This window comes from Manis pentadactyla, chromosome X (assembly GCF_030020395.1).
Source record: "Manis pentadactyla isolate mManPen7 chromosome X, mManPen7.hap1, whole genome shotgun sequence".
In the NCBI taxonomy this organism is placed as follows: domain Eukaryota; kingdom Metazoa; phylum Chordata; class Mammalia; order Pholidota; family Manidae; genus Manis; species Manis pentadactyla.
The window spans coordinates 7,987,377-8,012,355 of record NC_080038.1 but is presented as its reverse complement, the minus strand read 5'-3'; the positions used below and the strand labels follow the sequence as shown (position 1 = coordinate 8,012,355).

At 47.3% G+C, this 24,979-nt stretch overlaps 1 protein-coding gene across 1 annotated transcript in view; it reads right to left on the bottom strand.

The window, feature by feature from the left end:
* Positions 1 to 24,967, bottom strand: part of TMSB4X (thymosin beta 4 X-linked) — a 30,675-nt gene extending 5,708 nt beyond the window's left edge. The window contains exon 1 of the mRNA XM_057495427.1: positions 24,963 to 24,967. The gene's annotated coding sequence lies outside the window, so the exon portion shown is untranslated. The remainder of the gene's footprint in view (positions 1 to 24,962) is intronic.
* Between the last annotated feature and the right edge of the window lie 12 nt (positions 24,968 to 24,979).

Sequence of the window (24,979 nt, the reverse complement as noted above, 5' to 3'; positions counted from 1 at the left end):
ATTGTGCTACTAACTGTCCAGTGCACTCTGCTGATCCGATGGAATCTTAGAGCCAAAAGGAACTGGGGATCTCATGCAACGCAGTTCCCTTCTGTGACTTCAGTTCGCCTCCACAACATCCCCTCCAAGCGGTCACTCAGCCTATGTACAGCCAGGGCAGCAATAAGAGGACAGAGAATCTGCTAGGATATGCAGGGGGCCTCGGCTTGCACAGGAAATAATGCTGAGAGGCAGGCGGGGCCAGGCCACAGAGTAATAATTACAGCAGTCGTGAGCCAGACAATAGCAAACATTTTTGGGGTGCTTACTCTGCACAATGTCCCTAAGCCCTCACACCACCCTGTGATGCAGGCACTGTTATGCCATTTTGCAGATGAGGGAGTCCTGAAGAGATTATATCATTTACCCAGAACCACACGGTGAAAGCCAGAGGCAGGGTTTGAAGTCAGGCTGGCTCAGGGGCTGCCTCATTTCCACACGACCCTTTTCTAGAATCCCAAACCGAGGCCTTTAGACTTAGTTCCAGAGGCCAGATAATGGTAAAGTGGTATTCCAACACAAGAAACCATCCAACTTTTCCATCATTAAGACTTCTCAACATATATATCATAGTAATATATCACATAAATTAAAAATTTGCCAGCTCCAATTTTCAAATTACTTCATTACTGAAACTCAATCCACTTTTTCCCCCTCTCATACATAGCCCAATGCACTCACAATAAAGGGAATTTTTTATTTTGAACTCTGGTAACTTTCTACTACTTTAATATTTTTCCCAGCAGTCATGCATATTATAATGGTCAAAAAAAAATAGGTAGGTCTGATAACATATTGAGAGGGGAGGCATTCCACACTCAAAGGCCTTCTGTGTTAAAAATGTTATATTTCTTATTCCATCATGAAGCAGAAGTATCATGAGCAAATAATAAGTGTTCATATATTTTAATGTTGCTCTTCTGTGGACATGAAAGCTTTTCTATAGAATATAGTCCCTAGATCATCAGCAGAAGGTGGTTCATGACTTAATAGGGAGGAAAATTAAGCACAGGTAGGCAACAGATCACTGGCTCCAATTTGAGGGGATACCTCACAGAGATCAAAGACAACCTTCTTGGTTGACCCTGATGATTTCCCTTCTCCAAGGCTAGTTTCATGGGCATGCAACCTGCGTGGTGGCACATGGCCCCATGTTCACAAAGGCCCTGGACTTGGCCTAATGTGCTGCTGCCGCCATCTTGAAATTCTTAATGATTTTGAAAGAAAGGCCCAGCGTTTTTATTGTGCACGATGTCCCCACGTTCTGAAGCCAGGCCTGCCCCTCTCATTCTCATTCCGTGTGCCCCCAGCACCCCTGGCTTTTCCTAGGATCCGGGAATGGGCCCATCTATTCATGTGCCCTACCTGTGCCCAGAATGCCCTCTCTGATCATTCCCTCTAAGCGTAGAAAGGTCTGAGTGTGTGCCCAGGCTGGTTCAGCCTCTTCACCCTCTCCTAGGCTTCAGTGTGAGCCTAGTTGCTATTGGAGCTGATGAACCGTGGCGATTTCTCGGGCCTGTGTCAGCAGTGCACACCAGTTCTCTTTCCTTCCTTTCTGCCAGGTTATTTTTTCCTGTCTGAGGGATGCCTGCAGCTGTTGGCCCACTTGTACATCAGAACTGACAGGCGTGTATGCAGGCCACTGAAGGAGCAACCCTTTACCAGCCTACTTCCCCCCTTCCCTCTGATGCTTACCCTCACAGGAGCCTTCTCAGGGGAAAAATCCTATAGACATTAATTTCCACCCAGGCAAAAAGGGGAGGATGCCATCCTGTCACACGAAGGCCAAACAAGGGGCAAACAAAAGCATCAGGAAAAGGCTATATGAATTCCAGCTTTACTTTATACAATTTATAGCCAGGACTCAGTTGTCTGAGTTGGTACAGATGACATAGACATTAGAGTTCCACAGGTGCTGCAATCACCTAATCTTACTTCAGCAAATAGATTCCACTAAAGACTTAAGAGTTTATCAAATACTTCAAAAAATTGAGCACTGACTTACCACATGATCCAACAATTTCACTCTTTAGGTATATACCCAAAAGAATCAAAAGTATGCATTCAAACAAATACATGTATGTTCATAGTAGAGCTCTTCCAACAGCCACAAAGGAACAATCCAAATATCCATCAGTGGACGATGAATGGATAAATGAAGTGTGCCTAGCCATGTGGTGGAATATTATTCAGCCATAAAAAGGAATGAAGTCCTGATGCAGGCTACTACATGGAAGAACCTTGAAAACATGCTTAGTAAAAGAAGGCAGACACAAAAGACCACATATTGTGTGATTCCATTTATGTGAAACATGTGAATAGGCAAATCCATAGAGACAGAAAGGAGATTAGAGGTTGCCAAGGACTGAGGGGAACATGGAAGGGGAGTGACTGCTTAATAGGCACAAAGTTTCATTTTAGAGTGATGGAAATGTTCTGGAACTAGATAGGGGTTGTAGTTGCACAACATTGTGACTACTAAATGCCACTGAATTGTTCATTTTTAAATGGTTGCTTTTAGGTTATGTGAATTCTATCTCAATAAAAAAAATGCAAAAAAACAAAGAAAAGAAAATAATAGCCCCATTTTCTCACACCCCAGTGTCTGGTTATGAGAAAATGGGACGGGCGGAGAGAGATCCCAGGTTCTTTCCTCTCTGTGCCATGGCAATTCGATGAAGCCTATAGACCCTTTTTCAGAATTGTAAATGCATAAAACTAAAACCTGCAATCATGAATGAAAGCAGTCATATTTTCATACAGTTACCAAAAGAGTTTTGAACATTGTGATGCAGAAATATACATGCTTCTTTATGCATGAAGTACCACAGTCTAGTGGGAGGTCTCACATCCAACACCAATGCAAAATAGTGATGAGTGGGTCGTTATCTGCAAAACACGAACAGAAATAAAAATACCTATTTCTACTGTTGATGCAATCACAGGAACTGCTACTATTCCAGAGGTCCCCTCTTGCTATGGACTGAACATTTGTCTGAAGGAAGGTGGCTGTCTATAAGCCAGGAGGCGGGCTCTTACCAGAACCAAACCTGCCTGCACCTTGATGTTGGACTTCTTGGACTCCTGAACCGTGAGAAATAGAAATCTGCTGTTCAAGTCCCCCCTGTCTTGGTGTTTGTTGCAGCAGCCCAGGCTGGCCAAGGGACTTGCCTAGTCACACGCTTGAAGGAAATGCTGATACTCAGGTAGAGGCTAATGAAAATAAAGATGCAATTTCTTTCCTTCCTAAGTTCATGGACTGCCTGGATTCTCTCCAAATATCTCTTGGATGTCTGTGGGCCCCAGGCTACCTGAGGGATGGGTTTCTCAAACTAGAGAAAGTCATCAGCAGGGTTTCTGAGAGAGAATGGAAGACGGCATGGCTATCAATGAACCAGTCAAACCACTGAATGACTCTGCTTGGGAGATTTAGTTTACCATTTCCCCCTGCCTGGTCTGGGCATGTCCCACAGTCTACCAGCAGCTTACCTGAGAGGGTTTAGGCACCAGTTCAGAGGAACAGTTGAAGAAAATAAAAGGCCAGCTTGTAGGTATCACCTTACATTTTGGGCTTTAGTAATAAAAATCCTTATGTAATATGATTCACATTTATCTGGTGTCTGTGAACTTTGCCAATGCACTTTCTCACCTTTTGCTTCATTTTCTTCTCAAAGCACCCTTACGCAGATTAAGGACTCCATCAGTATTTCATAGAGGCTGAAACAGCACAGAGAGGTTAAGTGACCTGCCCAAAGGTATTCAGCTGGTTAGCAGAGAGAAGACCAGAAACCAAAACTCCTTACTTTCAACCGTGGGCCCATAGTCTTTGGGCACGAATTTAGGTGCCAGAGCTCAGATAATCCATCTTCAGGAAGAAGATTGTATATGTAGGATAAGAAGGAACCAGATTCAGCCATCATGAGTCTGTCATCTAAGGGCAGTATTATAACTATTTTATTGGTCCTGGGATTGTTCCAAATACTAAGCAAACAGTAGCACTCCTGGTTTTGTTGCGGTCATGGCTGTAGGGCAGACAGTAGTGAGCTTTGTTAGTTACGTTTTGTCATTCAAGAATCCATTTCTCAGATTTGAACTTGCATTCTTGGCTTCCAAAGACCTAAATTTACTCATTCATAAAAAAAGGCTTCCCCCACAAAGTCCCCCCTTTTCTCTCTCTCTCAATCTCTTTTTTCTTTTTGTACTACTTACAGTCCTTGGCTCAAAGATGAGCATCCACATGGACTTAAATCGTTCTATTTTTCTATCCATATACAGACAGGGACATAATTTTAGTTTGGGCCAGGAGGAGGTATTTTAATGTCTGAATTGTATATTTTGTACTCTATGGCTATTTTGCATAAATGCCTTACTTTTATAGCTAGAATACTGAATCTGGTTTTGCATAATAAAGACTGTAGCTGGCCTTGATCCCTGGTTCCTGGGAGGCAGCCTCTTCCCGAGTGTTTGCTGGGTTGGAGTGTCTTTGTTATTCCCAGTGGGCCCCTTAGACCCTGCCTGATTGTGTATGATAACGAGGCGGCTTACAGTAAAGTTGCAAAAATGCACTGGAGAATTCCTGTGTCCCCTTCTCCCGGGTTCACCAATTGTTAAAATCTGGCTACTTTTGCTTTATCATTCTCTCCTTTTCTCACTCTCTATTTTCTTGGAAACCTTTTGTGAGTAAGTTGCAAATGACACCCTTTTACCCCCTCATACTCAGTGTGCATTTACGAAAAACAAGGACAATATCCAACATAGCCACAGGACAATTATCAGCACCAGGAAATTTCACATTGCTACAGTACTGTTATCTAATCCACAGACCTTGTTCAAATGTTGCCTGTTAGCCCCCGAAGGTTCTTACAGCACCTCCTTTCTGGCCCAGGTTCCAGTCCAGGAGCATGCATGGCCTTGAGTTGGCATGCCCCATTAGTGCCCTTTAACTGAAACCTTCTTCAGCCTCTCTTGGTCTTCTTCCACGACACTAGTATTTTTGAAGACGACAGGGAAGTTGTTTTGCAGAATTTCCCTTGATTTGAGTGACTGATGTTGCCCATGATCAGATTGGGCTTTGCCTTTCTGGCAGGAATACCACTCCAGGGATGCTGTAACCTTGGCACGCCTCCCATCAGGAGGCGCCCCGTGTTGGCTAGTTCCGCCTTTGAGGATGTTAACCTTGATCACTTGATTAGGGTGCTCTCTCTCAGGTTTCTCACCGTGAAGACATGCTCTGTATATCTATTCCTACAGGCACAGCTGTTTTAGTGGTCTGCACAGAGCGCTCCTAGCCCAGGGGCTCAGCCCGTCAGGCTGCTATAACAAAATACCACAGACTGGGGGGCTTATAAACCACAGAAGTTTATTTCTCAGAGTTCTGGAGGCTGGAGGTCTGAAACCAGAGGGCCAGGATAGTTGGGTGAGGGCACTCTTGCAGGTCATAGACTTCCCCTGGGTCCTCACATGCCCAGAGGGCAAGGGGGCTCGGTCATAAGGCCACTCATCTCCTTCATGAAGGCTCCGCCCTCAGGATCCAATCACCTCCCAAAGGCCCCGCCGCCTAATATCACTGTGGCTTAGGATCACACCACATGAATTTGGGGAGACACAAACATTCAGATCATAGCACTCCACACTGGCAGGCTTGGCTGTCACCTAAGGAGGTGAATTTCTCTCCCCACCAAGCACAAAGCCAAGTGAGAGCCTGTGTGGCACTGAAGGACACAGAGAAGCCAGCCAGTGCCCTGCTCACATACAAGTAACTCGGCTGTCACTTGAGCAACACCGCAGTATTCAAAGTGCGTCCCCGCTTCCAAAGGAGGACATTTTAAAAGATAAAAATATGGCAAATATCTTCTCACAAAGTAAACCCATGAGAGTGTTTTCTTATTAAATGCTAGATAATGGGCTAATGGGGGTTGTTTGCCCAACTGGCCCAAACGTCACAGGATGTAATTCCCTCTGAAGACAGGAGGGTGCCCTTCACCAGAGCCCTGCTGCCGTGTTTATAGCCACAAAGGGTCTTCGAGTAGCCTGGCACCTGGCAGGTGTGTGAAAATCCTCTGTAGTTGAGGGAGTCTCCTGTCTCGCTGCCCTGGTGGGGAACATGGGCTGAGCAGCAGGGGGATCTGTGGTTAAGAACAAGGACCATCTGTGAGGTGCTCATTAGAGCCCTGTGGGGTCCTGCACTTTTTGATTCCCCCAACAACCTGGTTGGGTAGGTATAGTGAACACCTCATCTTATGGAGGAAGAAACTGGGGCTCAGAGATGTAGCTTGCTGTAACTCTGGGATGGGGGGTGGCAAATATTTTCCCAGCCTAGGACAAAATACCTTTCAAACCGAAATCAGTCAAAGGGAGAAATAAAGTGGGAGAAACCCGTCTACTGCTTTCGTCCACTTCTGCTCGCCTGTGTCTCTTGCAACCTGGCTACCAGAAGGACCCTGCCACACCTCTCCAGTCCAGATATGCCCTCGCTCCCCATCCCCCTTATAATCACCTATTGATATGAAGATGGTACTTCTCTCCACTCCTTGGGAACACCTATAGATATAGAGATGCACTAAGGCCAGGTGAGAGATTCTGGAAATATTGCAATTTTACCCACACTTGCCCAAGGTCACTCACTAGTAAGACAGATTATTCAATGTGACAGTTTCAGTTTCACTGTTTAGCATTTTATTTGCATTTTCCTCCCTGCAGCAGGGGCGGCAGGCAAGGAGAAGGGGAGATCTCCGATACTGCGGAAACTGATATTTGGCCTGTGACTCAGCCAGTCAAAATCCAAGATTTGTTTGTTATGTTTTTGTTTTGCTGTGATGGGAAACACACCACCGTTTCCTGGCAGCCCCGTAGTAAGTGCTGCGCTGGATCCTCTCAGTAATCCCACGGCCTTGGTCCTCGGATGCTCATCTTACAGACGGCAAGACTGAGGCTCCAGAGACCACCACTGGCGAGTGGCCCAGCTGGGACTGTATCCGGCTCAGTGTGGTTCCAAAGTCTGGCCTCTAGGTCCTCACTGAGCTGTGATTAATGCAGGAAGATGCCTGGCATTGTAGGCTTTCAAATGTAAATCGAACACCAAGGCCCTCTCTGCCCCTTCCAGGCGGACCGACGGGAAAAGGTTACTTGATATCTGAGGTTGGTCGGAGCGCTCACTCGTCCTCATGGGAAACGTACATCAGGAGAGACTTTTCAGGTGAACCAGGGGCTCTGACAATGAAAGCAGCATGTCCAGTGTGATGCAGCAGTTCCACTGCCAGAATGGTTTTCTAGGGTCATGTTTGGACCCCTATGCAAAGATAGGTATCTACATACACATACGTGGATATACTTTCCCAGCAGTGTAATAGGTAAGAGGAAAAGCTCCAATCAACCTAAGTGTGTGCTAATTAGATTAAATACGTGCTAGAATACTCAAGGAATGGACAATTATGCGGCTGGCAGAAAAAGATTGAGGCCGATTTATTCATGATGCCAAAGAAGGATGCCCAAAGTATACTCTAAGTGGAAAAAGAGAACCTCATGAACAGCATGTGATCCCCTCTGTGTAATAAAAAGGTGAGGTGTGCAGAGACAATTTCCAGAAGGGGATTTTAAGGACTCACAGAGGTTACCTCTGGGGAAGGGAAATGGAGAATCCTCTACCAGTTACATTTTGACCAGAAGCATGCATTACTTTCATATTTTTAAATATCATTTTATGTTTCACTTTCTTTGATCTTTTATATATTTTAAGAACATTATTTGTGTTGCTAATGGGGGAGGCTATGCATGTGTGGGGGCATATGGGAATGTTCTCTGTACCTGCCTCTCAATACTCAATTTTTCTCTGAACCTAAAACATCTCTAAAAAGTCTACCAAAAAAATTTATATACGCATATATATGTATGTATACAAAATGTATATGTATGTATTGTTTGTATGTTTCCTTGCCTAGAAACAAAACCAACACAAAGGCAGTTCTTGCCTTGGAAGGAAATAGATGTGACCTTGGACAAGGGGTTGCTTCCATCAGAAAACACCCCTAAAGGAAGTGAACTGCACAGCCAAGGGGAACAGGGGCACTTCCTGCTGATCTGCTCTTTCAGGCACTTCTGCGCTTAAAGGGGCAGGAGGACGGCTCTTAAGAGTATGGCCCTGGAAGCGCTAAATCCAACCGGTACCCGCAGGCTCCTTGCTGGAAAGCAGGAAGCCCCAGGGCTCAGGCGGCCAGCCCACCACAGGCCCAGGGGAGGCAGGCTCATGAGAGCAACTGGGCCTCAGATGTTTTCCTGTAAAATGTGAGCACATTACCTGTTGATGAATTGAGTCATTCTCAGTGAGGTAGGCAGGCTGCTCCTGAATCACACAGCGATGTGACTGTGTCTGGGCTTCTTCAGGGAGAAGCACCCGTGGCCAGGTTGACCACCATGAAATGCACATGTGTACAGTTGCCTCATTTCTAAGCATTGCTGTTATTTTGCATCTGCTAGCTCGTTTTTGCTTCCTGGGTGCTCTGGGGGTGTGGTAGGGCGGCTGGCAGCCCATGTGCCAGGGAAGAGACAGGCCAGCGGTGACTTGGCCAAGGTCTCTGAGCACAGAGTGAGGCCAGGAGTGGGTGGCGGCCCAGGGCGGCTTCTGGCCTGGTGCCCCGGCAGGGGAGGAGCTGTGGTTTCCTGGGGTTTCATCATCTGTCCGACCGTTTGTGTGCAAGTAACTTTCCACTGACTTGCATGCCCACCTCTGGCGTGAAGGGCCAATGGGGTGCTGAAGTGGGGATCTGACAGGGAGGGGCCCATTGGGTGGTGGACGGGGGAGGCCTGGAAGAGCAGGGGCGGTGGGGGGTGGGAGGGGTGTCTTGCTGCCAGCCTCCCCTCCTGCCGGGATCCTGATTGCTCCCACCTGCCACATCGTGCGGTTCATGGCACCGCAGATGAAAAGCAATCGGAGTCGCACAGGAAATGGGCATGTTCATAGCCCGTTCCCCTCTATGGCTGCCGGGTTCCCCTAAGAATTATCAGATAATCACCTCCGTGGAAGCAGAGCCTCAGACACCTGCCCACAGTCATTATTTCTGCCATTGTTGGTGTGGAGTCTGTCAATCGGTGAACAACACTGTCTGCTTGGACTCTCCTGTTTCCCAGAGGGCACCACCTCTGGGCTTAGAGAAGTGGGGTCTCCTCACCCCTTTCCCCCACTCCCCATCACACCAAGTAGGGCTGCTAGATGTCGCCAATAAAGATGCAGAATGCCCAGTGAAATTGGAATTTCCACTGAATAACAAATAGTTTTCAAGTATGTTATCACACGCAATATTTGAGACATCATTATATTAATGTATTCATTATTTATCAGAAATCCCAGTTGAACAGGGCCTCCTGTATTTATCTGGCAACCCTACCTTAGGGGGAAATCTTAGACCCTTTCAAGATCAATCACTACTTCAGCTGTCTGTCCATGCAGACACGCAGACACACACACACACACACACACACACACACGGGCCTTAGCAAGTCTGAAGCCTCTCAGTTCTCTAGGGGCTCCTGGCTGCCCTGCCCCCAGCTGGGTCCTCCTGCCTGGGGCACAGGGATGAGGAGGCCAGGGACATGGGGAGGGGAGAGGACAGAGATGAGGGAGAGAGAGGGTCAGAAGACAGCAATGCCAGGGGAGGTGGCAGAGAGCCAGCAGAGACTGTACACAGCCAACTCCGAGAGCAGGCGGGCAGCCACCAACAGGACAAATGGCCTTCCAGGCTTGGAGCTGGTAGGCCAATAAAGCCTGCCTCAGACCAGGGGAGCAGCACAAGTGAGCAAAAGGCAGCCTTCCCTGAACTCCCCCAGGCCCTGCCAGGCCTGCTGAGACCCGTGCCCTTAGCAGAGGCTCCTCCCCGTAGAGGCTGGCCCCAGCCCAGGCTTCTTGTGGCCACACAAAGGCAGCATTCAGAAGGCAGGCAGCAGAGAGCCGGCGCCTCGGGGTGCACAAGGCCGCAGCCCGCCCACGCTCTGCACCCCTCCTGCTCTCAGGCAGCAGAGACCCCCCAGGTGCCAGCAGTGTGCTGACGTCACAGCAGGGCCTGCGCCGGCAGACCCTTTACAATCACCCGGTTCAAGTTTAGTTTACATCAAGTAAAATGCATTTGCTTTCAGCATGCCCTCCATGGTGTGACAGCCTCCTGCACCCACGAAACCAGCATCCCAGCAGAGACGCAGAACAGGCCATCCCGCAGGAGGCCCCTGCCCCTCAGCCCTTTAGAGACCAGTGCCTCCGGTGGCCCGTGTGACTCCCTGAGGCAGATGCAGTCCCCACACCCATGCCTCCAAGTCTTCTGTTGGGACACTTGTCCCCATTGGTGCCATTTGTTCAGCCTCTCTCTCCTCTCCCTGCAGACTGGGGCTCCTCAGTGGTGGCCACAGTCTTATTTCTCTCTGTGTCCCAGCACAGGGTACCACAGCCTGGACTCAGTGATGGTTGCTGAGTGCTGACCCAGAGGTGACACAGGGCAGCAGAAGTCCACCCCAAAGCATGAAGAGCAGGGAGATTGTTATTAACCCGGAGAGCTCATCTTGCCAGCCGGGTGCACATGGGCGTCTGCTGTGGCTCAGCTCAGGCATCTGATCCGGCAGGCTGTTTGCCGTGAGCCCTTCTTCCTAGGTCTCCAGGGCACTCGGAATGCTTAACGCAGCCTCAGGACCTCTGTGTCAGCAGATGGCAACTTCAGTCCCCATGGCGGACAATACATAAGTGTGCCGATGACAACTTTACATAGATGTTTCTGACCTTAACTGCCATCTGGGGTCATTCTAGAAGATCTGGAGAGGGAGATGATAACTGGCATTTATGGCCTGCTCACGGCACTTGTCACGTAATCTTCAGAACAGGATGACAGGGTACGATGGCGGTAAGAACTAGTGTTACCTACACTTTGTGGAAGGGAACCAGGTTACCTAACTTGTCCAAAGTCCCATAGTGAGTGGGAGCTGGGATATGAACCCAGGCAGGGGCTGGAGGTGCCCCCTCCTCTGGCCCCTACCAAGTTCCGAGAAGAATCGGAGAGATTTGAAGATTTGTTTTTTACTGTTTTAATTTCAGTTTCTTTACTCCCAAATTTATGATTATATGATAAATTATAATTATCATAATCAAATAACTAATAATGCCTGTGAAAATTGGAAGGCAATACTTGGAGGGCAAATGCCCCAGTCGACAAGTGACTGAGTTTATAAACAGTAAGAACTAGGGTTTTTTTTTAGAAAGTTAAATCAGTTTTTCTTCTCAAAGAGTTTATACTTCCTGAAGAAACACCATTTGCTTGTGCTCAAAGGCAAAGTTGATGTGATGTTACCCTAAGACAGGCCAGCGGCATCAGCAGCTTTTCCTGTCCCCCCCTCCCCCGCCTCCGCTGCATCCAGATTGCAACCAAAGCAGTATTGCTATTCACCTGGAGGCTGTCCGCTGCTCCCGGCTTCCTGCCTCTCCCCCAGGAGCCCCGTCCTGAGCTCTGGAGTAACAGCCTGCGCTGGGGGTGCTCTCGCCCTCTGCCCTGCTCCACACCGCTCCCTGGGGTTAGCTTCCCGGCCTGTGTGCCCAGCACCTGCTTCTAACCCTTCAGCACGGAAAGTGCAGGCCTCCCGTGGGCCTCCAAGGGCCACCGTCTGGAAGCAGCGCTGTCTGCCCGCATCCTGCTGCCGCCTCCAAGTAACTGCAGCCACGGGGGTTTCTCTTTCCTTATGCATAGGCATCTGCATGCCTCTCCTTTATTATTCACACAGCTCCCCCTGTGTCAGTGCCCCTTCCAACCTCACAGGCACCTTAGGAGAGACAGCCATGGAAGCACAGCCCCTAGGACAGAAGGCTCTGGAGTCAGACTGCCCAGGGCCGGCCTAGGGGTGGGCGGCAGTGTAGCCGCCCAGGGCCCATGCTGAGGACGGCCCCCTGCTTGGCTTAGTGCTCGGCGGCCACCGTCCTCCAGCTCTTAGGCATTTGTGAAGAGAGCACTGGGCTCGCAAATCAGGAAGCCAGTCCCAATGGTGACGCTGATAAGGCATGCGACTGTAAAACAGGGACAGCGGTGAAGGCTTGGAACGGGTGGGACACCGTGGAAGTGATCCGTAAGTGGGCCCTGTCATCATCCCCATCTCACACGCAGGGAAACAGGCTCGCTGAGTTGATCAGTGTCCCACAGCTGTCACATGACAGAAAGTGACGTGACCCACTTTCACTTCCCTGTGAACCTAACGTTTCCTAGTAGCACTGGCTCGTCTTATCACGTGGCTGCATCTGCCGTCAGCGTGTGAACTTGGCCTTTCCACACTTCCTTTACTCCTTTTCCATAAGGCCTGATGGGAAGCAGAAGAGCACTGGTATTGCTCACGGCTGATAAAGGAGGATGGAGCGAATGCATGACTGCCCTGAAGGCCCTTGCAGGCCTTGCTGAGACAGAGATGCTGACAGCAGGGTCTGGGCGCCGGGAGCCCATTTGTCGTGCCTGCCTCTCTCCAGTCCTGAGACAGAGAGAGCCTCCTTCCTCTGCAAAGGCAGCTGACATACAGGCCGCTCCCAGGGAGAGGCTCCTTCTCGGGGCGGGTGGGAGGCAGGCAGAGCTCCCTCGTCCCTGCTGCTCCGGCTGCACTGCGGGAGGGGGCTTGGGAGCCCCAGATGCAGCCGAGAGATGCGTTCCATTGTCCCGCAGCACTGCCAGCTCAGGGCTGGGGTTTCTGGTGGTGGAGGTGCAGGGCACAGTTAACGTCCTTCGCTTGCTGCCCCCCCCCCCCCACACGCGGTGGTATGCTCTGGTCTTGCGGAAGGAGCCACCGTGACCCAAAGCGATGCCAAAGTGAGGCAAATGCCATCATTCCCAGGGAGCCGGGGAAAGGCTGACAGGGAGGCCAAGACCACCCCCACTGCGTGCCAGGCGCCGGCAGCCAGGCTGCAGCCACTCAGGACAGAAAGCAAAGGCCTCAAAAGGGTGAGAGCAGGATGGCTCCCCCAGGAGGTGGGAGCAAACTGAGACTTGAGGGAGGGGGAGGCCTCTTGCTAATCCCCAGTATGGCTTTCTTAGGGCGGCTGTTGCCATTACCACGACTTTATCAGTTTAAGCAACATAAATGGATTATCTTACATTTCTGGAGCTCAGACGTCCCACAGGTCCCCGGGGCCGAAAGCAAGGTACTGGAGGGCTGTGTCCCTCTCTAGAGGCTCTCGCAGGGGGTTCCCTGCGGCAGCTTCCTGGCCCCTCCTCCAGCTTCAAAGCCAGCCCTGCTGCCTCTCGCCTCCCCAGATTACATTTCCATCTGCCCCTCCCGATCTCCCTTTTCCACTTGTAGGGACCCCTGTGATTCCATTGGCCCCACCTGGGTAATCCAGGACTTGCTTCCCCGCTTAAGGTCCACTAACAGCCACACTTCCAGCTGCAGCCTGAGTTCCCTTGGGTCCTGTTACCGACACACTCGCAGGCCCTGGGGATTCCCATGGGACCATCTTGGGGGGCCTGCTGTAGCAATTTCAAAGATTCCCGACTATGTGGCCTTGAGCCCTTTGCTGGAGTCTCTGAGCCTGAGGTGTCTCATCTGTAAAACAGAGAAATAATAGGCACTCGCAGTGGTTTAATGAACGGTGCATGTCCTTTGGAGTAGGTGGAAGGAACGAGGGGACGTGATGGTTTGTAAGCGTCTGCTCCCTCTGGGCGGTTTCCCCCACACGGCGTGCGTCTCCTCCCAACCGCACATTCCCTGATGTAACATTGGTGTCTTGAAATCAGCTACAGTGGGAGTAGTTACACCATGGAAATTGGCAAACAGATCAGGGTGCTTCCCCTCCCAGCCAGAACCAGTTGTTAAACCTTTACCGGCACACCACAAATTTACTCTATTTATTTAAGAAAAACCAGCTGACATGCTTATTTTTCCCTTAGGAGCCAGGTGAAGCTCAGAGACAGTGAGAAAGCTGTGTAAGAGCCCACTGAGCGTGGTGAGGCCAACCTGTCACAGACTCCAAGGCTTTGGTCCTTCCACCGAACCCCACAGCTAAGCTATACCCCTCCAGCCCTGTCTGCCCTCCAGAGGACAGTTAGTCTAACTGCCCAGGAGAATTAGGGGACTGACAGCATGTTCAAAAATATAACCAGCTTGCAAAGGTGCTAGAGGGCCAAGTTCTGGCTGTGGGAGTGAGGTTTCATGGGGGTCCCCCAGGTCATTGCCTACATCGTTGGCCCCTGTATAACGGACTTTAACCTTCAAACAGACTGGTCCTAAGTTGTGTTTGGAGCCTTCCACTCCAGAGTTTGGGCAGCAGATGAAAACAGTGACTTCTCCACTGTCAGCCACAGAGGTTTAAGGGATCTGATGCAAACAAATTGCCAGGTCACTGAAAAAAAGTGCCACATGGCCTCCTTTTAGAGAACCTGGATGTATCTGAAGGTCAGCAAAGACAAGAGCTTCATTCAGAAATGGATAAAGTAAATAGCAGGCTCATATTCTTTGGAAGCAGTTAAGGTGGCAATTCAAGAGAGAAGAAAGCAAATTTTTGCTAATGCTCGATTTTAATCAGGTTCCCATTCCTCTGACCCTGTGCTAACGTTTTCTTACCAACTTTTGGGTTGTATTTAAAAGTGCTCAAGGCATAAGGAACCTAAACTAGTGTGTGGGTGGGAGGCTTTAATTAACAAAGGAGGAAAGGGTGCACATCTCACAGTGGTTCTCAGGCTTGGCTGCATGGTGGAATCACCTGGTTATCTGTGAAAGCTCTGAGCTGCCCAGGTTGCATCCAGACCCAGTTCATCAGAACTTGGGGGTCAGGAGTGCATCTGTGTGCACATTAAAACTCCCAGGTGCAGCCCAGGAGAATAACCACAGAAGAGTGGACTTTCCTTACTCCCACTTTACATTTACATTTCCTGCATCTTCTGTTGTGTATATAAAGGGGCTGTTTGGGAAAAGCTTAGTATCCAGTTACAGCTGGAGGCCCTGTTAAGCAGGCAGGGGTGAGCAGCCTCAGAGCATTTTCAAGAAGGTGATTCAGGGAATAAAGAAGCCCCACACCTAGAAAACCAGTTCTCCCAGCCTCGTGTGACATCACCAGTAGCCAATCAAAAACTTCCACTTGAGTCTGCTGGTTACTGTCTAAATTGATTAAACCTAGAAATTGCTAGATAAACCACGTAGGGCTAGGTTCCCCAAAACTGCTCTTTTTGTGAGACACAGCCCAATCTCTGGTTTGCACTAGATCCAGCCTGTCAGCAGCATTCTTAGTTTCAACACGTTTGCTCCAAGGCTGTGGTAATATTGGTTGGAGGAGGAATTGAGTCCACAAACAGGTGAGAAACCAGGTTTAAGAGTAAGCCAGAAGGACTCGTCCACCCGCCAAGCGCCTGGTGCAGCGGAAACCAGAGCTTTAGGCAGACTGTTGCTGTCACCTAGTGGCAGTAAGTGGTATTGACCCGTGAGAAAGTTGCGAGCCCCCTGGTGGTGGCAAATCCCAGCTGGACCATCTCAGGCTGTCGCCCCACGTGTCACAAGCAATGCAGTAGACAGAAAAGACTTCGCCCTTAAATATATGCCATGGGGTAAGAGAATTAGGGAGGTGCAGTCATCTAGCTGTTTACATGATCTTTAGACCGTGTTATGCGAATCTTACATGAGCCTTCCTTTTGTAATGTCTCATAGTCTGTGATCAGAAATTTAGGATCATGTGCTCAGGTCAGTGCCTAACTTGAAACTTCTGCCCTTCGGAGGCAGGAAAGTTATGCAAAGTATGGTGTGCAAAGGCGTCCTGGTGAGTTGGAGGAGCAGGGAAACGAGAGGCCAATGTGTTGCAGTGTGAGTCATTCAGCAGCTGTTTGCCCAAACTACATCCCCTCAACATCTCTCAGAGGGACATCACTAGAAACACAACCATTTGGTTTTAAGATATTGCCATAAGTAAAGAAACCATGGAAATCTCTGGAAAAGTTAATGTGTGCATCATTTATATAATCAACATGTTCTTCAGGTGACTTTCCAGAATTTTATTCCACATTTATTAAACAACTGCTAAGTGCACTGTGCTTAGTTAGCACTGTGGGAGATACAGGTGCCGGTAGACTGTGGCCCCTGCCCGCAAGGAATTTACACTCTCGCTGGGGAGGGAGATGAAGCTACTAACTATGAAAGGCAGAACAGACAAGTGCCAGGATACAGGAGCGGTGTGCTATCAAGTACGGAGGTGTGAATCGCTGGTTTTCAGAATGATGCTTGGGTGATGTCTAGGTCAGAGGTTCTCAAAGTGTGGTTCCCAGCATCCCCATCACCTGGGAACTTGTTAGAAATGCAGATTCTTAGGCTTGCCCTGGGTTGTGTCCTCCAGGTGATGCTTTAAAGTTTAAGAACCACTGCTTCAAAGAAAGGATGATGTGGAACAGAAAGAGGCCCTGAAAGATACATAGGACTTCTAAAATTAAGGGATGGTGGGAAAGCATGGGAAACAGATAGGAATATATAGGGAAAAGAAAGAGTTCTGGCTCAATAAAAACACATTTCTAACAAAGAAAAATGTATCTGTAAAATTGCAATGTATCTTTTAACATGTTCTTATGGCAAATTTCATTTTATTAAGTGTGCTCCATAAAGGAAGGAACAATATGCTGACATAAATTTTAAACCTTCGTTTGGAAGTTCCACCTAATCTTCGTTATGTACTTCTTGTCTCTTAATTTGTCTACATATCTGTCAAACAGTAAGTCCTGTGGAGATCACGGGCAATCTGTGGGTTATCACAACTTGAAGTGGAGTTTATTTTCTGTTCTTCCTCGACTGCCTCCAAACTCGGCTTTTCCCGCTCGCCCCAGCCTGGTCTCCTCTCCCACCTGCACACTCACCTACATCCTTCCAGTTCTTTCTTCTCTGCTTTGGCCTACCACCGGCTCATCTTTAGCCACTATTTAACCTACATGCTGAGCCAGAGGAATTACCTGTGAGGGAGTCTTCAGGATTTTGTCTCTTTTGTGTTTTCTGTTTTTTTGGTTTTCTTTCTTTTTGATGAGATGATGCTTTTTCAGTGCCTTTTCCATCATAAAATGGAGGGTAGAAAAAAACACTTTAACAGAAATAGAGACATTGCTGTGTCATGTTGTCATTTCCCTCACAGTTTCCTCATTTTAAAATTTAATTCATTTAAGTCTCAATATCTACCAATTAGTCAATGACTATCTTTATACATAGATACTTCTCCACATGTATCTCTGTATATATTAGCCATCCATCCACACATTTCATATGGGTTTCCAATGTCAGCACTATAGCTAGACCATCCAAGGTTTTCTGATTTAAAGGTGGAAATTCTTTCAAGATCAGAGACTAACTGCTTTAGTCATTTGCACTGGCTTTAACATCTTTGAAAACACAATAGTCCTTAATAAGTCACTCAGGAGCCCACTCAACCGCAGCAGAGGTTAGCCCGATGAATGGAAGCATCATCGTGTCTGTTTTCAGTTTATGTCAAGTACTGAAATTATCCCTTAGTGGCCCCTGGTGTTTTGGAAGCGCATAGTAACCTCTTCATCCTACCCGAAGAAGACGCTGGCATTCCTGCAGGTCCATTGTTTACTGTTTCTGAATTACGATTTGCTTTGTTCTCGCTTCTCTATTTCGAGCCATAATGTCCCCTCTGGAGACCTTAGGGCCAGTTCAGGGAGCCAGTCAGCGGGCTAGAAAGGCCTCCAGCCAAGTGGCCTCCGGTGTGATTTTCTCTCTTAAAGCAGAACAACCCATGTCAGAATAGTGACTTGTCACCATACACCTGGGAAGACTTCCAGGGACTCACCACGGTGGGTGAATCTCTGTCAGGCTTTCCATCAGCATTTCCAGAGAGAGAGAGAGAGAAAGAGAGAGAGAGAAAGAACATTATTTTCAGGAGACGACTTGCAGAAAAAGGAATCCACGGCCAAGTAGGTTTGGGGCACAGTGTAACGGAGCGCCCCGTCAGAGATCGCAATGCATATAGAGATACTTCAATGACCAGGCAGCTCCCAAGCCTATTTCATCCCAGGGGCATTTTGGTGGAGTTATTCCTAACATGGTATGGAGTTAACTCAGGGAACTTCTGCTGTGCATGGTGACACAGAACCTACAAACCACCCCTGTGGACCCAGTCAGGGACCACCTTCTGAGAGGGTGAATTCAGACTCAAGGTTACTGTGTATCTGTTTATGGACCATCACATAATTTCTATACAGTTGCACTCAATTGCTCACTTCCATTTCCTGACATCGCCCCTTCCTCGTCTTTGTCTATGGCCCACTGGCTCTGAACCACAGCCCAACATTAAGAACACATATAATTTGTGTCTAGGCTCAGAGCTTCATGGAGTCAGCATGATGGCAACCCGGATTGTTGGCGCTGAATAGTACCCGAGAGGCAACCAGAATGCTTGCTCCTGGGAGCAGGGACAGGGCAAATAGAGGGGGCAAAGCCCCGTGCCCACACATAAGTGCTGCGCGGCGACTTCCTGCTCATACCACATCTGTCCTAGCTGGAGAAGTCTAGCTGAACCTTCATTCACTCACTGGGAAAGTATTTATTGAGGATCTGTATTGTGTACCAGGCATAGTAATGAATACTGGGGACACGGTGATGGGCAAAAAGGCACCTTCCTTCTCTGGAACCCACAGCCCTAATGGAAGACCCGTGTGTTCATACTCTATCCATTCCTCTATCATCTACCCAACAAACTGTGATAAATGCTAAGATGATAGTAAAAGGGGGCACCGAAGTGACATTCGGCGTATTCGGCAGTTAGGGGAAAGCCTCTCCAGGTGACATTTAACCCCCCTGCAGGGTGAGCAGGAATCAGCTCAGTGAAGTCTGGAGGAAGAGGTGCCTCAGGGCAGTCGCGTGTGTAGGCACTTAGGTGAGAGGGTTTGGTGTGTTCTCAGCAGGAACCGCAGACTAGCGGTGGGGGTGCTGAGGCCAGAGGGGCAGGCGAACAGGAAGTCACAGAGGGCCTGCATGCCTTGTTCAGGAGTCAAGATTTTAAGCTTAATTCAGAAACCACACCTTTTTCAAGAAACATTCTGCCTGCTGGAATGAATTGGAGGGGGCAGAGTGGATACAGAAAGCCAATGAGAGATGCTGGTAGCTTGGACAGGGGTGTTGATGGAGATGGAGATGGAGGGGAGATAAATTTAGGAGGCCAGATCAAGAGTGCTTGATGAGTGTTTGGTCGTGGAGTGAGGTGCAAGAGTCAACAATTAGCCTTGGGCTCTTGGCCTGCGAAACTGTGTTTGGGGCTTTTTTTTCAAACCCAGACTTTCCTCTGGATCACCTCTGAGTTTCTGGCATCATCACTATGGAGATAACTAGGGGATTATCCCTAAAACAGTCCAGGTATAATGTCAAAGAAGAGGACGACTGGGAAGATAAGAGAGAGGGGTCTTTTCTCTCTACTCCTAAAAATGCATTTCTCACTAGAAAAGAAATAAGAAGCCTCAAATAATAAACAACTTCCCAATGGCAATATTCTGCTCTCACAAGTGGGGTTATTTTGTTTTTGTTTTTCTCTTAATATCTGATGAATCTTGAATCTACTCTCTTCCCTTTGCACACTGGAGGGATATTTATAAAGACTCACTTCCATTTTAGGTCATTGGCACAGCGAATTCTGAGCTGTCCTTGAGGTTCAAAACAGTTACATCTTGCCTTGCTCCTCCATGACTACATGATTTCTGAGTAAGACATGGGGCCTCACCGATTCCCCCACTCCCTGAAAACGCTCAAGGGCAGAAAGGAAGAGAACACGATCTTGTGACCTTCTTTTGTACTCATTGGAAATGATGGATACTACTATGGCTTTAAGTTCAAGTATAATGATGGTAGAGACCTGGCCATATCACTGTAATAGCTTTATTAATAGCTGAGGGAGAAACTGCCATATTTCTTCCAACAATCATAAATGACTTTCCCATTCACAAGGGTATTTTCAACGTTCATGGAGTTCCAAGTAATTTCTAAAGAAGAAAAGCCATGGTTGTTCTTATGGATTGAACTGTGTTCCCCCCAGAATTTCATGTTGAAGTCCTAACCCCAAGGACCTCAGAATGTGAACTCATTGAAATAAGGCTGTTGCAGATGTTTTAGTTAGGATGAAGCCACCCTGGAGTAGGTTGGACCCTTAATCCAATATAACTGGTGTCTTTATACAAAGAGGAGACAGAGATGGATGACAGCCATGTGACAATGGAGGGAGACACTGGAGGGATGCATACAAGGCTAAGAACACCAAGGATTGCAGACAAAACCAGAAGCTAGAAGAGGCAAGGAAGGATCCTCCCCTACAGGTTGCAGAGGGTCTAGGTCCTGCAGACACCTTGGTTTCGGACTCTGGCCTCCAGAACAATAACACAGTAAACTTGTGTGGCTTCAAGCCACCAGTTTGAGGTAGTTTGTTATGGCAGACCTAATGCCCCATTTGTTATGGGGAAACTAATGCCATTATAATATTTGGAAATACCCTGGAGATCATTTAGTCCATTCTACAAATGAAGAATCATGCTCAGAAAGGGGAGTGATTTGCCCAGAGTCACCAAATTCCTTTGCTATGGCCAGAACTGGCATTCCAGTTCCTGGGGTGCAGGGTTCTTTGCAGAGACCAACAGTGAGAGGTCAGTGCCAAACAGGGACTCGGCAAATCTTGACCAGCTCCCAGAAATAAAGCAGATGACCAACGGGAGCTGATAGAGAGGACTTTAAGAGTGTAGGGTGAAAATGGCAGGAGAGTCAGACATGGTGAGGCCGAGCTAGAAAAAACACTAATGAACAGGCAAAGGAAAGGAGGCTGTCAGCAGCCTCCCAGTGAGGCAGCCATGACTCCGATCAGTTTTAGACCCTTTGCATCACTCTGACAAGAAATCTTGCACCCGTTAGCAGTCACTTTCCATCTTCTCCCAACCCCTAGCCCCAGACATCCACTAATCTACTTCCTGTCTCTGTGGATTTGCCTGTTCTGGATACTTCATAGAAATGGATCATGCAACATGTGGTCTCTTGCGTGTGGCTTCTTTCACTGGACATAAAGTTTCCAAGGTTCATCCATGTTGTAGCATGTCAGTGCTTTACTCCTTTTTACAACCAAATCATATTCCATTGTGTGGATGTGTCACATTTTATTCACCCATTATTAGCTGATGGATTTTAGCCATTTTTGAACCCACCTTAGGACTTAACACATGTTAGTTGTTTGAAAAGCATTTGTCCATTAAGTATAAATTTTGAATTAAAGAGGAAGAGAGATGAGATAATAGAGCTCTCCTGGGCCTAATGATTTTATATTCTCACCAAAGGTGGTGATAGGGGAGGATGAGGCCTTGCAAAATATAAGAGAAACTTGGAGTCTGTGAGAGATATTCTTTTTCAATAGAAAGGGCCTGAGGATCTAATTACAGGTAATGCGTGAATGACTTAACTCTTGGCTCCTTTAGCACATAGTGATGAGTGATGTGTGGATGGTTTTAAGTACTATGGCAGGACCAGCCAGAGCGGGAGACCTTCCAGAGAGTCCTTCCCACACAGATGTTGACTGCCGTAACACAGCTCCCCTTCCCACAGGCCCTCCCTTCCTTCCCCTCTTCTACTCAAGGAAAACTGCTCACCTGAGGCCCAGTCTTGAGGTCCATTTAGCAAGGGGAGGGAAGACTGGTCACCACTGCTCCAATGACTCCCCAACAGGTACACTTCGACACAGTGACAACTGGTGCACATAGTAGGTGCTCACTCAGTTTTTGTTGCACAAAGAATGCAGGAAGGGAACGGAGAATTCCTCTGGGAGAGTCTCCACTCGGCAGGGAAAGTGAGTACAGAGGAGGGTCTTCCTGGGTGTGACTCCCCAGGTAGGTGATAAAATGCCGTCCTGACAGATGCCTTTCTTCTAATTTAGTGTTCTTCGATGAGGACAGTGGGAAGCACTTGGTTCCGCTGTAGTCCTAATAACGATCTCAGGGCAAAGAAAACCCAGCATTTCCCAGAGGAGATGTGAGACAGAGCCCTAACAGCATCAGGGAAGCCTCTTTCTTGAGGTTTATGGAACCAGGCCCTGCATGCATCCTTTTTCTGGGCAAGAGATCGTAAGGTAAAAAACAGATACATGAAGAAGCAATGAAGTCAATATCTGTCATGGGCCACATGTCAGATCTTTGTTGGCTCGGGCTTCTCCCCTCCTGCCGCCATGTAGCACTCCCTGTCCCCAGCATTAGTCAGTTGATGAGTCATGTCAAGCTGAGTAAAGCTTACCTCACTGATTCGGAATCAGAGGGGTTTCTCACTCTTCATCCCATGGACCACCATCAGTCAAGAACGTTGTATGAAATCTTGCATTGTGTATTTGTATTCTAAAAGTGATACATATGCTGAATATGCTTTTGTGACCCTCCCACCTTCTTGCCAATACAACTCACACCACCCGGAGGGCTCTAGACGTCTATATTGCACCTGTGCGTATAGCACGTTGTGATGGGTGGGCCAAATCCATGCCAGATGGATCACTGCTACCACTTCCTCAAGAAAGAACCTCAAGATGGACTCTGAACACAGTCTATTTTATTTGGGGGAAATGACAACCGTCAACTCTTCTTTGACCCTGCAGGTCTTCAAATCTTTCTGCCAAGACTCTTGGTGGGAATGCACATTTGAGCAATCACTTTGCAGGACAATGAGTAGTATCTATAAACTTTTAAAACGCAAAGACTTTCAATGCCAGAATTGCACTTGTAGGCCAGTACTTCTCAAACCATGTATGGCAAAAGATCAGATTTTTTAGATTTCCAACCTGTCATGAACCACTGATGGTGGATATCATGGCCATGTCAAATGGAAAAGTCTCAGATTCTGTATTTATCTCATCCCAAACCAGTAAGCATCCAGTCACAGATGAGCATCAGTCTGCAGACCACTCTGAGCATCACTGTACCAAACCTATTTTAGTCTACAAAGATATGTATATGTGAACACAAAGACTCAAGTATTATAGAATTTTTGCAGTACCAAAAGATTGGAAGCAATCTAAATGTTCAGCAGTAAAGGACTGGGAAAATACCTCATGGTACATATGTGTAAGTCAGTACTCTGCAGCCATTAAAAAGAAAAGTGTACCTCTGAGAAATATTAAGTGAAAAGAGCAAAATGTAGGGCAGTGTTATAAAGTCTTCTTTATAGCAAAAAAGCAAGTACAGGCTTAGATATGCACACTGAAAACTTCTAGAAGTTGCAGCAGAGACTGCTTGCTGTCTACCAAATCTCTCCTCCCTTTCTTCCAGTTACAGACTTTTCACTGGGCATATTTCCCAGCATACCTCGCAGTTATGTGGGGCCAAATTGGTCCTCACTAATGGAAGGTGAGCAGAAAATGTGAGCCACTATTAAGTCTAGGCCATAAGACACTGGTCTGGGTGCGCTTCCTTGGTATCTTTCCCCTAGCCTCCAGTTGGAACCCAGCTAGAGGGGTGACCCACCTGGGCCATGCAGGTGATGCCGATTCCCTACGGGACAGCAGAGCACCAAAAGAAAGGAACCCAGGCTCTTGCATGGCCATGGAGAACAGAGCTGCCATACCAACCTCACCTACTCTCACTGGAACTGTTACGGGTGTGCAGTCTATTTAGGTTGTTCTCACAAAATACCAGACACTGGGAGGCTTATATACAATAAACACTTGTTTCTCACAATTGTGGAGACTGGGAAGCGCAAGATCATGGTGCTGGCAGTGTCTTGTGAGAGCATTTCCTAAACAGCCCATCTTTTTGCTGTTACATCATGTAGTGGAAGGGGCAAAGGAGTTTTCTTGGGATACTTTTATAAGGGCACTAATCCCATTCCTGAGGACTCTACCCTCATGACCTGATCATCTCCAAAGGCCCCACCTCCTACCACTATCACTCTGGGGATTAGGTTTCAACATGAAATTTAGGAGGACACAAATAGTCAGACGATAGCATACAGAATAAATAATTTTGTTATAGCAGCTAAGCCTTTACACTTATAATACAAAAGAATACACAAGAATCCTTAAAAGTGATTGTCTATAGGAAGCAAAGTTGTGTTGGGGGAGCAGATTTAAATTTCATTGCACATGGTTGTGTAAAATTTGAATTTAAAAACCCTACATGCAAAAAAAAAACCCTATATGCAGGTATTAGCATATATTCATTTAAAAACACTAACAGAAACAGAGCAGTGATGACTTCTTCTTTCACAGATTATAGGTCTGATTTTCCCACACCAGTATCGTAAATTAGGAATAAGTGAGTTTCAGAAACAAGTGTTCTTTTTAATCATTGACTTAACTGCCTTCACTTTGTGAAGATACTTGCTAAGAAGAAAGTAAAACTCTTTGTAACTTTCATTAAATTTGAAGTCTGTCAACAGAACACTGCCAAAGTGTGTGAGCTTAACATAGATCCGCAATTACTAATGCTTACGGAAAAATCTACATTTTTATTTTACCAGAACAATCAGGAAACATAGAACTGAGTTTCTAGCAGATAAAAAATTAATGTGGCCTCAGTAGGGATGGCCTGTAACTGCCGCCAGCAGTCTTTTTAGGGTGTCCCTTCCTGCAGTGATCCTGCTTTTAGATATTTGTCCCCACACCTCAACAAACACAAGCAGAAATATTCATCTAAATATCAAAATGAGGTTCAATATGACAAAGCTAAAACTATCTTTAGCAAGCCTGTGTGGATTTCTACTTTGTCCATATTAAATAACACTACCTCACACCACTTTGTTCAATTCCTTAGAAACATGTATTTAAAGATAACACATCCTGCCAGATTATCTAAGAGACTATACTTAAGGAAGGATGGTGTATTGGGGACTTTTTAAAATTTCCATTCTGAAGGGACTTCATTTCCTTATGCTTGGATAATTTCCAGTTATTCTCAGGTAAATTTCATAAGGTACCTTCTCAAGATTCACACCTTTACTGGAGCGAAGATGCCCT